This window comes from Panthera pardus, unplaced genomic scaffold, assembly GCF_024362965.1.
Source record: "Panthera pardus isolate Hobbes unplaced genomic scaffold, ASM2436296v1 HiC_scaffold_16, whole genome shotgun sequence".
Classification (NCBI taxonomy): Eukaryota; Metazoa; Chordata; class Mammalia; order Carnivora; family Felidae; genus Panthera; species Panthera pardus.
Window position 1 is genome coordinate 13,283,183 of NW_026526721.1, and position 14,991 is coordinate 13,298,173.

Here is a 14,991-nt window from a genome sequence, read left to right on the forward strand (position 1 = left end):
CACAGATAGCAGGATTTCATTGTATACCACATCCTGTTTATCCAGTCATCCATCAATGGACACTTAGGTTGTTTCCACGTCTTGACTATTGTAAATAATGCTGTAGCGAATGAACGTGGGAATGCATATATTTTTTCAAATTGATGTTTTTATTTTCTTAGAATAAATACCCAGAAGTGGAATCACATGATATATTAGTTTTATTTTTAAATTTTTAAAAAATATTTATTTATTTTTGGGAGAGTGCAAGTGGAGGAGGGGCAGAGAAAGGGGGACAGAGGATCCGAAGCAGGCTCTGTGCTGACAAGCTGACAGCAGTGAGCCCCATGTGGGGATCAAGCCCACAAACCACGAGATCATGACCTGAGCCAAAGTTGGACGCTCAACCAACTGAACCACCTAAGTGCCCCTATTTTTTAATTTTTTTAAAGTAAGCTCTACATCCAATGTGGGGCTTGAACTCACAACCCCAAGATCAAGAGCTGCATGCTCTACTGACTGAGCCCAGCACCCCTCTATTTTTGATTTTTTGAGGAACTGCCATACTGTTTTCCACCATAGCTGCACCAGCTTGCATTCCTAACAACAGTGTACAAGGGTACCCTTTTCTCTACATCCTCACCAACAATTGTTATTTCTTGTCTTTTTGATATTAGCCATCCTGACAGGTGTGAGGTGATATCTCATTGTGATTTTGATTTGCATTTCCCTGACGATGAATGATGTTGAACATCTTTTCATGTGTCTGTTGGCCATCTGGATGTCTTCTTGGGGAAAATGTCTATTCAGATCCTCCACCCGTTTTTAAATCGGATGGTTTGGTTTATTGCTATTGAGTTGTGTGAGTTCTTTATATATTTTAGTTATTAAGCCCTTGTCAGACAAATGATTTGAAAATATTTTCTCCGATTCAATAGGTTGCCTTTTCACTTTGTTGATTATTTCCTTTGCTGTGCAGAAGCTTTTTAGTTTGATGTAGTTTAGGTACTGTATACAGGCCCTGTATACCCAAGTGGTTATTTCAACTGATGCTCAGTTGAAAATAAACATAAAGGGGCGCCTGGGTGGCTCAGTTGGTTAAGTGTTCGGCTCAGGTCATGATCTCACGGTTCGTGAGTTCTAGCCCCGCGTCGGGCTCTGTGCTGACAGCTCGGAGCCTGGAGCCTGCTTCAGATTCTGTCTCCCTCTCTCTCTGCCCCTCCCCTGCTAACGCTCTGTCTCTCTCTCTCAAAAATGAATAAACGTTAAAAAAAAAATTTTTAAAAAAAAAAAAAAAAAAAAAAGAAAATAAACATAAAAACAACAATCTGTTCACCTCTGGTATCGGGGAAGAGGACTATTATTTTTAAGTGAATAAATTTTTATTTAAGGAATTTTACATGTGATTCCTTCCACTGCCAATCACCCTAGTTCCTCCAAAGTCATGATCATAATATTCAAAATAGTCCCTTTATTTTTTTATTTTATTTTTTTTTAATTTTTTTTTTCAACTTTTTTTTTTTTTTTTTTTTGGGACAGAGAGAGACAGAGCATGAACGGGGGAGGGGCAGAGAGAGAGGGAGACAAAGAATCGGAAACAGGCTCCAGGCTCCGAGCCATCAGCCCAGAGCCTGATGCGGGGCTCGAACTCACGGACCGTGAGATCGTGACCTGGCTGAAGTCGGACGCTTAACCGACTGCGCCACCCAGGCGCCCCCAAAATAGTCCCTTTAAAAAGAACTTTTGTTTAATCCACAGTTGCCACTATCAGTCCAGAGTTCTTTCGGTTAGGCTTTTTTTTTTTTTTGAAGTCTATTTATTTATTTTGAGAGAGAGAGAGAGAGAGAGAGTGTGCGAGCAGCGAAAGGCAAAGAGAGAGGGAGAAGGAGAATCCCAAGCAGGCCCTTTGCTGTCAGCACAGAGCCCAATGCGGGGCTTGATTCCATGAACCATGAATTTGTGACCTGAGCCAACATCAGGAGTCTGACACTTAACCATCTGAGCCACCCAGGCACCCCTCTGTTGGGCCTCTTTGATCTCCACTTGAATATAGACATTCTTCCAAAATTCCCCACCTGTAATCTTTGGAATTCAGTTTTTTTACTTTAGGGCCCTAGAAGTCAAACTGTAGGAAGTATACCAATTGCTATTTTGGCAAATGATCTAAAATTCTTATTCCTTAATTGTTTCTAATATTGGAAAGTCTTGTTACTTTCCCTCTGCTCCATGAGCCTAGCAGAAAATGTTATAGGTCTCATGGTTACCACTGCAGTAAACTTGCTGTGATGGAAGGATCACCTATGTGTCAGTGTAGCCACAGAGGACTGTTTTGGACAGCCCATGTGTCACTCATCAAATATTGTGTAAAGATGGTCCCTATTGAAAATTTAAGATTCACGAGGGTAATTTTGGCAATACTAAATTCCAGCCTTTTACATAGCCCTTAAAGTTGCTGAGAAAGTAGAGTCAGCTCTTTTTATCCTACTGTATCAGTCAGTGTTCTTCAGAGAAGCAGAACCAATAGTTTGTATGTATGTATATACACTGATTGATTGGCAGGGCCACCGGGGTGGTTCAGTCAGTTGAGTGTCTGACTCTTGGTTTCAGCTCAGGTCATGATCTCAGGGTCGTTGGATCAAGGCCCACATTGGGCTCCACACTGAGCATGGAGACTGCTTGGGATTCTCTGTCTTTTCCTCTGTCCCTCTTCCCCATTTGCACTCTCCCTCTAAAATACAAATAAACAACTAAAAATAAATTGATTGGTTTTAAGAGATTGATTTTAAAGAACTGGCTCATATGATTATGTGGGCTGGCAAGTCTGAAATATGTAGGGCAGGCTGGAGACCCAAGGAAGAGTTGCAGTCTTGAGTCCACAGTCAGTCTGGAAGCAGAATTCCTCTCTCTTCTGTGGACCTCAGTCTTTTCTGTTAAGGTCTTCAACTGATTGGATAAGGCCCACCCACCTTGTGCAGGGTAACTGACTTTACTCAAAGTCTAAAAATACCTTCACAGCAACATCAAGACCGGTGCTTGATCAAACAACTGGTACCGCAGCCTAGCCAAGTTGGCCCATAAAATTGACCATCACCTTGGCTACAGTGGGAATCCACTGAATCAATTAACGCCCAGTTAATCCCTTCATTGACGTATTCCCTTTTCTTTGTCACCAAAAGCGACAATTTCTCTTTGACACACCAAACCGAAATCGAAATGATGGAGGAAAAATACCAACTACTTTCCCTTAGAGTCTTCAAGACATAGTCCTTGGAACTCTCCACAGACAGTAATGATACGTTTATTTATTTTTTTTTTAATTTTTTAACGTTTTTATTTATTTTTGAGACAGGGAGAGACAGAGCATGAACAGGGGAGGGTCAGAGAGAGGGAGACACAGAATCCAAAACAGGCTCCAGGCTCTGAGCTGTCAGCACAGAGCCCGATGCGGGGCTCGAACACACGGACCGCAAGAGATCATGACCTGAGCCGAAGTCGGCCGCTTAACCGACTGAGCCACCCAGGCGCCCCAGTAATGATACCTTTAGAAGTAAGATTAGAAGAGGAGTTTGAAGACCAGGTTCCCAAGGAGAATCTCAACAGAACCAAAGGACATGCTGTCTGCTGACACTTCCTTTTGGAAACTGCAGTCAAGGATGCAGAGGCAGAAAACCCCAGGGAAAGAGCTTCTGCCAGGCCGGGGGAACTTCCTGAGGAGGGGTCCTGGGTGCCGTCTTGCATGGAGCCATCCAGCTGGAGGGGCTGCTAAGAAACCTCATAATCAATTTTATTAAACAGATTTTATGTTTTTAAGAACCAAAAATATAGGGGTACACCTGTGGTCTATTTGTGAATTATTAAGTAGAGCTCAGCAGAATGTGGAGCAGAATGGGCATTAAATAAATGTGATGTGTTTAATTAATGTATTTAATATATTAATGATTTATGTAAATATATTTTATTAAATTTGTTGATCTCATGGTGGAATCAGCCTGGCGACATTTTCTAATCTAGAAGATTGCACACCAAGTGAGGAACTCTCACCAACAAATAAAAGGTTGATTCTATTTAATACGTTGTCTTTTTGTTTTATTGATGGTTTCTTTTGCTATGCAGAAGCTTTTTATTTGGGTGTGGTCCCAATAGTTTTATTTTGCTTGTGTTTCCCTTGCCAAAGGAGACATATCTAGAAAAATGTTTTTACAACCGATACCATCAACAAAACAAAAAGACAGCCTACTAAATGAGAGAAGATACTTGCAGAGGACATGCTCAATAAAGGTTAATATCCAAAACATATAAAGAACTTATACAACTCAACACCAAAAACCCACAAATGATCCAATTAAAAAATGAGCACAGGACACAAATAGACATTTTGCCAAAGGAGACATACAGACGGCCAAAAGACACATGAAAAAAAATGCTCAACATCACTCATCATCAGGGAAATACAAACCAAAACCACAATGAGATATCACCTCACTCCTGTCAGAATGGCTAGTCTCAAAAACACAAGAGACAAGTATTGGCCAAGATGTGGAGAAGAAGGAACACTCGTGCACTGTTGGTAGGAGTACAGGCTGGTGCAGCCATTGTGGAGAACAGTATAGCAGCTCGTCAGAAAATTAAAAATATAATTGCCATATGATTCAGTAATTCCACTACCAGGTATTTACCTAAAGAGAATGAAAACACTGACAGCCAAGATACGGAAGCAACCCAGCAGACCATCAGTAGATGAATCGATAAAGAAGGTGTGGCATAAAAAATGAAGTCTTGCCATTTGCAACAATATGAATAGATATAAAGGCTATAATGCTAAGTGAAATAAGTCAGTAGGAGAAAGACAAAATATGGTTTCACTCATGTGGAATTTAAGAAACAAATGAAGAAAAAAGAAACAAAAATACAGACACTTAACTGTAGAGAACAAACTGGAGGTTGCCAGGGGGAGGTAGGTGGGGGAATGGATGAAATAAGTGAAGTGGATTCAGAACATACTTATTGAGGGGCGCCTGGGTGGCTCAGTCGGTTGAGTGTCTGACTTCGGCTCAGGTCATGATGTCGTAATTCACGAGCTTGAGCCCTGCATCAGGCTCCGTGCTGACAGCTCAGAGCCTGGAGCCTGCCTCGAGTTCTTTTTCTCCCTCTCTCCCTCTCTCCCCCTCCCCACTCACACTCTGTCTCTCTTTCTCTCTCAAAACTAAACATTTACAAAAAATTAAATATTTTAAAGTTTTTTTAATTTAAAAAAGAATATACTTCTTGAGATGAGAACTACTGAGTAATGTATAGAATTGTTGAATCACTGTATTGTACATCTTAAACTAATGCACTGTGTGTTCATTAAACTTGAGTAAAAAAATTTTTTTTAATTTTGGGGTGCTTGGCTAACTCAGTAGGAAGAACATGCAACTCTTTTTTTTTTAATCAGAAAAGGTTTGTTTCTTTTAGGGACAAACAATTAAACCACACCCGAGGCCTAAATATACAGACACAAACCAAAGTAGCCATTTAGGATTGCTTGTTCTAGCTTCAAGAAGAATGCCGGTGCAATTTTGATTGGGATTGCATTGAATGTGTAGATAGCTTTGGGTAGTATTGACATTTTAACAATATTTATTCTTCCAATCCATGAGCATGGAATGTTTTGCCATTTCTTTATATCTTCTTCAATTTCCTTCATAAGCTTTCTATAGTTTTCAGCATACAGATCTTTTACATCTTTGGTTAGGTTTATTCCGAGGTATTTTATGCTTCTTGGTGCAATTGTGAATGGGATCAGTTTCTTTATTTGCCTTTCTGTTGCTTCATTATTAGTGTATAAGAATGCAACTGATTTCTGTACATTGATTTTATATCCTGTGACTTTGCTGAATTCATGTATCAGTTCTAGCAGACTTTTGGTGGAGTCCATTGGATTTTCCATGTATAATATCATGTCATCTGCAAAAAGTGAAAGCTTAACTTCATCTTTGCTAATTTTGATGCCTTTGATTTCCTTGTGTTGTCTGATTGCTGATGCTAGAACTTCCAACACTATGTTAAACAACAGCAGTGAGAGTGGACATCCCTGTCATGTTCCTGATCTCAGGGAGAAAGCTCTCAGTTTTTCCCCACTGAGGATGATGTTAGCTGTGGGCTTTTCATAAATGGCTTTTATGATGTTTAAGAATGTTCCTTCTATCCCGACTTTCTCAAGGGTTTTTATTAAGAAAGGATGCTTTATTTTGTCAAATGCTTTTTCTGCATCAATTGACAGGATCATATGGTTCGTTTCTTTTCTTTTATTAATGTGATGTATCACATTGGTTGATTTGCGAATGTTGAACCAGCCCTGCAGCCCAGGAATGAATCCCACTCGATCACGGTGAATAATTCTTTTTATATGCTGTTGAATTTGATTTGCTAGTATTTTATTGAGAATTTTTGCATCCATATTCATCAGGGATATTGGCCTGTAGTTCTCTTTTTTTCTGGGTCTCTGTCTGGTTTGGGAAGCAAAGTAATGCTGGCTTCATAGAATGAGTCTGGAAGTTTTCCTTCCCTTTCTATTTTTTGGAACAGCTTGAGAAGGATAGGTATTATCTCTGCTTTAAATGTCTGGTAGAATTCCCCAGGGAAGCCATCTGGCCCTGGACTCTTATTTGTTGGGAGATTTTTGATAACTGATTCAATTTCTTCACTGGTAATGGGTCTGTTCAAGTTTTCTATTTCTTCCTGTTTGACTTTTGGAAGTGTGTGGGTGTTTAGGAATTTGTCCATTTCTTCCAGGTTGTCCAGTTTGTTGGCATATAATTTTTCATAATATTCCCTGATAATTGGTTGTATTTCTGAGGGATTGGTTGTAATAATTCCATTTTCATTCATGATTTTATCTATTTGGGTCCTCTCCCTTTTCTTTTTGAGAAGCCTGGCTAGAGTTTTATCAATTTTGTTTATTTTTTCGAAAAACCACCTCTTGGTTTCATTGATATACTCTACAGTTTTTTTAGATTCTATATTTATTTCTGCTCTGATCTTTATTATTTCTCTTCTTCTGCTGGGTTTGGGGTGTCTTTGCTGTTCTGCTTTTAGTTCCTTTAGGTGTGCTGTTAGGTTTTGTATTTGAGATTTTTCTTGTTTCTTGAGCTAGGCCTGGATTGCAATGTATTTTCCTCTCAGGACTGCCTTCGCTGCATCCCAAAGTGTTTGGATTGTTGTATTTTCATTTTCATTTGTTTCCATATATTTGAAAATTTCTTCTCTAATTGCCTGGTTGACCATTCATTCTTTAGTAGGGTGTTCTTTAACCTGCATGCTTTTGGAGGTTTTCCAGACTTTTTCCTGTGGTTGATTTCAAGCTTCATAGCATTGTGGTCTGAAAGTATGCATGATATGATTTCAATTCTTGTATACTTATGAAGGGCTGTTTTGTGACCCAGTATGTGATCTATCTTGGAGAATGTTCCATGTGCACTCAACCACAAAAGACCCCGAATAGCCAAAGTAATATTGAAGAAGACCAAAGCAGGAGGCATCACAATCCCAGACTTTAGCCTCTACCACAAAGCTGTAATCATCAAGACAGCATGGTATTGGCACAAAAAACAGACACATAGACCAATGGAATAGAATAGAGACTACAGAATTGGACCCACAAAAGTACGGCCAACTAATCTTTGACAAAGCAGGAAAGAATATCCCATGGAAAAAAGACAGTCTCTTCAACAAATGGTGCTGGGAGAACTGGACAACAACATGCAGAAGAATGAAACTAGACCACTTTCTTACCACTATACACAAAAATAAACTCAAAATGGATGAAGGACCTGAATGTGAGACAGGAAACCATCAAAACCCTAGAGGAGAAAGCAGGAAAAAACCTCTCTGACCTCAGCCGCAGCAATTTCTTACTTGACACATCTCCAAAGGCAAGGGAACTAAAAGCAAAAATGAACTATTGGGACCTCATGGAGATAAAAAGTCTGCACTGCAAGGGAAACACTCCACAAAACTAAAAGGCAACCAATGGAATGGGAAAAGATATTTGCAAATGACATATTGGACAAAGGGCTAGTATCCAAAATCTATAAAGAGCTCACCAAACTCCACACCCGAAAATCAAATAATCCAGTGAAGAAATGGGCAGAAAACATGAATAGACACTTCTCTAAAGAAGACACCCAGATGGCCAACAGGCACATGAAAAGATGCTCAACGTTGCTCCTCATCAGGGAAATACAAATCAAAACCACACTGAGATACCACCTCACGCCGGTCAGAGTGGCTAAACTGAACAACTCAGGAGACTATAGATGCTGGAGAGGATGTGGAGAAACGGGAACCCTCTTGCACTGTTGGTGGGAATGCAAACTGGTGCAGCCGCTCTGGAAAACAGTGTGGAGGTTCCTCAAACAAATTAAAACTAGATCTACCCTATGACCCAGCAATAGCATTGCTAGGAATGTACCCAAGGGATACAGGAGTGCTGATGCATAGGGTCACTTTTACCCCAATGTTTACAGCAGCCCTTTCAACAATAGCCAAATTATGGAAAGAGCCTAAATGTCCATCAAGTGATGAATGGATAAAGAAATTGTGGTTTATATACACAATGGAATACTACTTGGCAATGAGAATGAAATATGGCCTTTTGTAGCAACATGGATGGAACTGGAGAGTGTTATGTTAAGTGAAATAAGTCATACAGAGAAAGACAGATACCATATGTTTTCACTTTTATGTGGATCCTGAGAAACTTAACAGAAGGCCACGGGGGCGGGGAAGGAAAAAAAAAAAAGAGAGGGAGGGAGGCAAACCATAAGAGCCTCTTAAAAACTGAGAATAAATTGAGGGTTGATGGGGGGTGGGAGGGAGGGGAAAGTGGGTGATGGGCATTGAGGAGGGCACCTGTTGGGATGAGCACTGGGTGTTGTATGGAAACCAATTTGACAATAAATTTCATATTAAAAAAAAACAAAGTAGCCATTTAAAGCATTAGCTACTGAGGTGCAATACATACGTTGGAGAAAAATGCTTCACCATCTGACCATATATCAAACTTTGCTCCATCAACAGCTGAGCTCTGCTAGTTGAGGGTAAGAACATTATCCACAGAACCAAAGGAGAACCAGTCTGTTCCACAAGTACTGACGCATTTTAGACCGCATTGTGGGGACAGGTTTCCCAGTGAAGGCAAGAGGGGGGAAAAAGGCTGTGTCCCTCCCCTAGGGCATGAGGCCGCCTTGCAGAGCACCACAGGACAACGGACCTCCGTTGCTCACGCTCAGACCTTGGCGGCCTCCTGCAGCGATGCATCCTCTGAACCGGTGCCACGGTTTACCGGAAAAGGCATTTGTCCATCGAGAAGTGGCCATCCACATTGGTAAACAGCATCAAATGGAAATTCACTCTGCCATCTCCCTGACATTGGCCTTCCTGTGTCACAGCACTGTGGGCTGCCTGAATGGCCTCATTCTTTTCAAAGCATTTTGCTCTGCCTTCAGGGGACAGCTTCTCCGTTTCAGAAAGAATCTGTTTCAGGACTGACCCCGTCCTCACGCTCCAGTTTGTCTTGGTTACTGGCCACCGCCTGTGTAAGTCCAGTGGTACCTCGCAAGTTCCCGATGGTCTGACTTCCCATCTGGTCTCCAGTCTGTTTTCTTCCTAAAGGTCTCCTGCTGGGCCGTGAGGGGAAACAGCAGCAGCAGAAGCAGCAGTGCTCAGGCAGGCGCTGGTCCCAAGCCCAGAGCCTCCTCCAGCCCCAGCATGTCCTCGAAGCGCCCCTGGCCGGCGACCCCCAGCCAGGCCAGCACTTTGTTCAGCATCTCGAGGTTAATCTCCAGCAGTTTGAGCTGCATCTTCATGGACCGCAGGCTGTGCCACTATCCAGAGAAGAAGAAAAATAGCCGAGAACATGCAACTCTTGATATTGGGATTGTGAGTTTGAGCCCCAACTTGGGTGGAGAGATTATACATAAACAAACAAACAAACTTAAAAAAAATTTTTTAAAGATGCATAAGCTTCAAAAAAAGTAATTTGCATGAAAAAAAAGGTTGATTCCACCTTTCCCCAAGGTTGGAGGAATTGATCTCATGTTGATGTATTTCTCCACACTGAGCAGCCTCCAGTAAGTCCACCTTCCTGATGTGACAGCAGGTGGAGAGAAGAATGAATGTGCGGTGTAGCACGTGTAGAGCTGGGCCCCTCTCAAATCCACAGGGCTCCATTTTCTCTCCTTGATCTCACTGACATCAACAACATTACACCATGTCAGTGACGAATAAAAGAGAAATCATACCACAATCCTGTGACCCCTTCCTGCCCTTGCCCATGGGCAGAGCTTTCTTAAACTGAAGGTACACTCAAACGGAACTCTGGAGAGAATTTAACAAAGCATCCGTTTACAGAGCGGCACGCAAGGATAATGGAGACAAAGAAGGAGAGTGAAGACCCTTGAGACCAATAACCGTGATGGAGGCAAAGAGAGGGTAAGCAGAGGCAAGGGGAGTAAACAGGCTTGCTGAGCTTCGTGGAGCCCGAGAGAAGGAGCCAGGCGCCAGTGCATGGAGCACAGCTGGGGGGAGGAAATACCCGAGCTCTCTGATCTCTCCTTTGTACCTCTCACTGGCCACACCCACAGGAAGTCAAAGTGGAGGCAACCCAGAGGGTCATCCACAGGGGCCAGCCCCGGAGGGCACGTAACAGGGCTGAGAAGGGTGGACCGTGGGTGTGGACGACAAATGAAGAATAACCCACATGGCATCCTATTGTGCCTCACTCTCGGTGGAAACTCTTACAACTAGTGTGCAAGGAAGCAGCCCCCATGACAAATTCCGAGAGGAGTGGGTTGCCACCTGCACTTGTTAAGCTAGAAACGCCAGAACCTAAGAAGGTGTTCATTTCTCAATGGCGGTGTCCTTAAAGGGGCGGGGGTGGGAGAAGGGTTGTGCCCTGGGCCCTGCATCCCTGGGAAGTGTGGTGGTGCTTCTTCAGCCTGGCCCCACACCAGAATCACCACACAGGCTTGAACAGGGGAGGCTCTCGGAGGCGGGGAAGGGAGGCAAGCCAGTGGGGACAGGGAGATGGTTAACCAAGCAAGGACCTCAGCACTGCTAGTACTGATTCCAGCCTCTTGAAGAGTGCACTGGTGCAGACAGCTCCAAAACTCCCCACAGAGGGGCGGCTGGCTGCCTCAGTAGGGAGAACGCGGAATTCTTGATCTCAGGGTTGTGAGTTCAAGCCCCACGCTGGATGTAGAGATTACTTAAAAATAAAATCTTAAAAAAAAAAAAAAAAGAAAAAAAAAGAAAAAAACCTGGGGCACCTGGGTGGCTCAGTTAAGTGTCCAACTCCTGATTTTGGCTCAGGTCATACTCTCACGGTTCATGAGTTTGAGCCCCGCATCAAGCTCTATGCTGACAGCCCAGAGCCTGCTCTCCCTCTCCCTGCCCCTCCCAGTCTCTCTCTCTCTCACAAAATAAATAAATAAATTTTAAAAATAAATGAACATTGGGGCGCCTGGGTGGCTCAGTCGGTTGAGCGTCCAACTTCGGCTCCGGTCATGATCTCGCAGTGTGTGAGTTCGAGCACCGCGTCGGGCTCTGTGCTGATAGCTCAGAGCCTGGAGCCTGCTTCAGATTCTGTGTCTCCCTCTCTCTCTGCCCCTTCTCTGCTCATGCTCTGTCTCTCTCTGTCTCAAAAATAAATAAAAACATTTAAAAATAAATAAATGAACATTAAAATAACCTCCCCATGGAAAATAATGAGCATTGGCAAGGATGTGGAAAAACTAGAACACTTGTGCATTGCTGCTGGGCATGTGAAATGGTATGGCCATTGTCGAGCAGTTTAACTTGTAGAATTACCATATGATCCAGCAGTCCCACTGCTGGGACTGTAGCCAAAAGAACTGAAGGCAGGGACCATTTATAGCAGCATTATTCGCAGTAGCTAAAGGAGGAAACAACCCAAATGTCCATCGACAGACCATGGAGGCGCAGAGGATGATATATCTATACAATAGAATATTATGCAGCCTTAAAACAAATGAAATTCTGAGGGGCCCTGGGTGGCTCAGTCGGTGAAGCATCCGACTTTGGCTCAGGTCATGATCTCATGGTTCATGAGTTCGAGCCCCGTGTCGGGCTCTGTGCCAATGGCTCAGAGCCTGGAGACTGCTTTGGATTCTGTGTGTGTGTCTCTCTCTGCCCCTCCCCAGCTCATGCTCTCTCTCTCTCTCTCTCTCAAAAGTAAATAAACATTTAAACTCAAAAAAGTGAAATTATGATACATGTTACAGCTGTGGGGAGAGAGAGATTAGCACAGACCTAGGGCTCTGCCTTTATTAGGGTCAGAGGGTGGGGTGTCTCCTGGCTAATTTGAAGCATCAGAACTGAAATTAGGGCATGGGAGAGCAGGAGCAGGGTCACTCGAGTGGTCAGGTATCTAGGCTGTCTAGAGTTTCCATAAAAGGAACTTCGTGGGTAGGGGAGTCCTACCTCTTTATCTGGTCATTTTATTGGTAGCTGTGTCATATCGCTGGCAATATGTTTATTCACAAGGAATGTCTTTTATTTTTAATGTTTATTTATTTTTGAGAGAGAGAGAGAGAGAGACAGAGTGCAAGCGGGGGAGGCTCAGAGAGAGAGGGAGACACAGAATCGGAAGCAGGCTCCAGGCTCTGAGCTGTCAGCACAGAGCCCGGCGTGAGGCTCGAACTCACAAACCATGAGATCATGCCCTGAGCTGAAGTCAGACGCTTAACCAGCTGAGCCACCCAGGAGCCCCAGGAATGTCTTTTTTTTTTTTTAATTACTTTTAAAAGTTTCTTTATTTTGAGAGAGAGAAAGAGAAAATGCACGTGGGGAGGGATAGAGAGAGAGAATCCCAAGCAGATCTGCATTATCAGTGCAGAGCCTGATGCAGGGCTCAAACTCACAAACCACGAGATCATGACCTGAGCTGAAGTCAGATGCTCAACCGCCTGAGCCACCCAGGCGCCTCAAAAGGAATGTCTTTTTATTTTTATTTTTTTTTTAATTTTTTTTTCTTTAATGTTTATTTATTTTTGAGACAGAGAGAGACAGAGCATGAACGGGGGAGGGGCAGAGAGAGGGAGACACAGAATCAGAAGCAGGCTCCAGGCTCTGAGCCATCAGCCCAGAGCCCGATGTGGGGCTCGAACTCACAGACCGTGAGATCGTGACCTGAGCTGAAGTCGGAGGCTTAACCGACTGAGCCACCCAGGCGCCCCAGGAATGTCTTTTTAAATGAAAGCCTCCCCACGCTGACAGCGTGGAGCATGCTTGAGATTCATTCTCTCTCTCTGCCCCTCCACCCACTCGAGCGTGCATGCTCTCTCAAAATAAAAAACAAATTCACTTGGTTAAAAAAAAACAAAAACAAAAACAATGCCTCAGCATCAAAAGCTTAGTGTCAGATATTTACACTACATGCTACATTATGAATGAGCCTTGAATACATTATGCTAAATGAAATAAACCAGTCACAAAAAGACAAATACTGTATGATTCCACTTACATGAGGGACCTTGAATGGGTTCTCCAGGCCCTCTAACTGGCCTGCTGAGCTCTCACCTCCCGCAGGCCCTTCTGCCTTGAGGGTCAGTAGCACTCCATGGGAGACCCCATGCTCCTTGTATTTTCCCCAAGTGAAAATGAAATTCCTACATGGAATACAGGAACTCTTCCTTATTTACCTTTGCTTCCGTGCCCTCCATGAAAACTGGTAGGAGCCGTGGTAGGTGCTGTTGATGCCCAGCCTGATTCCCTTGATTAGAGCAGTGGTGCTCCTAATGTTAGCTCGTGCTCACAGCTACCCCTTCAACGGAGAATCGCACTCTGCAGGGCAGGAGCACAGGGCCCAGGGGGTTAACGCTCCTCCAGCCCATCCCCAGCAGCCCACAGCTGGTGACTGCCCGGCTCCCTGCTCTAATTGGAACCAGGTCTGTGGTGCGATTCATGGCCCAGAGCTCCCTGTGGGACCAGTCTCCTGCTGCAAGCACACCTTTGCTTAGTTAACCATGTCCATACCCCACCCTGCTTCCCTCACTCCCCTTCTCCTGAGAGCCACCCCTCAGGAAATCCCTAGAACAAGACTCCCCGAGGCCCTGTTGTAGGAAACCTGACCTAACACAGTAGCGATCACGTACTTGCTTTGCACTGGACACTGTTCTGAGCACTTTACCTATATTAATTCACTCAAAACACATACGTTAATAATGAACAAGACCTATGACTGATGTATCTTTCTAACCCCTAGAACTCAGTGCATTCCTGCTGTCTGATAGATAATGTGGAGCCTTCCATCACACTGGCACATCCATTCTCCATTCTGCCTTCCGGGAGGATTCTTGCTCTTTCTCTACTCCTTCACTCTCACTTCCAGGGGCTTGAGTCGAGCTGACCCTTTCCTCGGGTTCAGGGTGGGCACATGACCCAGACCTACCCAATCAGGGCCTTCCATTCCCACAGCCATTGGCTCAGGGATGGTCACATGATCTAAGCCAGGCCAATAAAACCCAATTCCTGCACTTCTACTGAACTTGTTGGGTCGGAAGTTTTCTTTGCACTGGGATTGCTAAATTGGGAGGGTGGGAGCCCGGGACCACCCACAGCCATCTTGCCACCTCAAGGGAAAGATTCTCCCTAAGTGAAACCGGCAGAGAGGAAACTAAAACCAGAACAGCTGGAGAGATGGGATTTCCAAAGTCTCCAGCTAAAGATATGAATCCAGCCACCCCAGCCTTCTAAGTCTTTGGCCAATAAATTCTCTTTTCTGTTTAATCCGGTATGAGTCAGATTTTGGTTACTCACACTGAAATTATCCCAGTACAGATTGGTTTCTTACCAGGGTGCCAGTGAACATTTCTGGGAATACTATTACTAACAGGGCCACCTTGTTCATGTTACATGCATTACGTCATGGATTTTCAAAACCACTTTGCTAAAACCAATTGGTAACACTGGTGATTCAACATTTTTATTCACATCCTAGAAGAACTTTGA

General features: G+C 43.6%; 1 long non-coding RNA gene and 1 pseudogene across 1 annotated transcript in view; one reads left to right on the plus strand and one right to left on the minus strand.

The window, feature by feature from the left end:
- LOC109249685 (uncharacterized) overlaps nucleotides 1-14,991 on the plus strand; it is a 73,940-nt gene that overhangs the window by 33,210 nt on the left and 25,739 nt on the right. The gene's annotated exons all lie outside the window — the stretch shown is intronic.
- On the minus strand, nucleotides 9,248-9,832 carry LOC109249682 (ubiquitin carboxyl-terminal hydrolase isozyme L1-like; annotated as a pseudogene).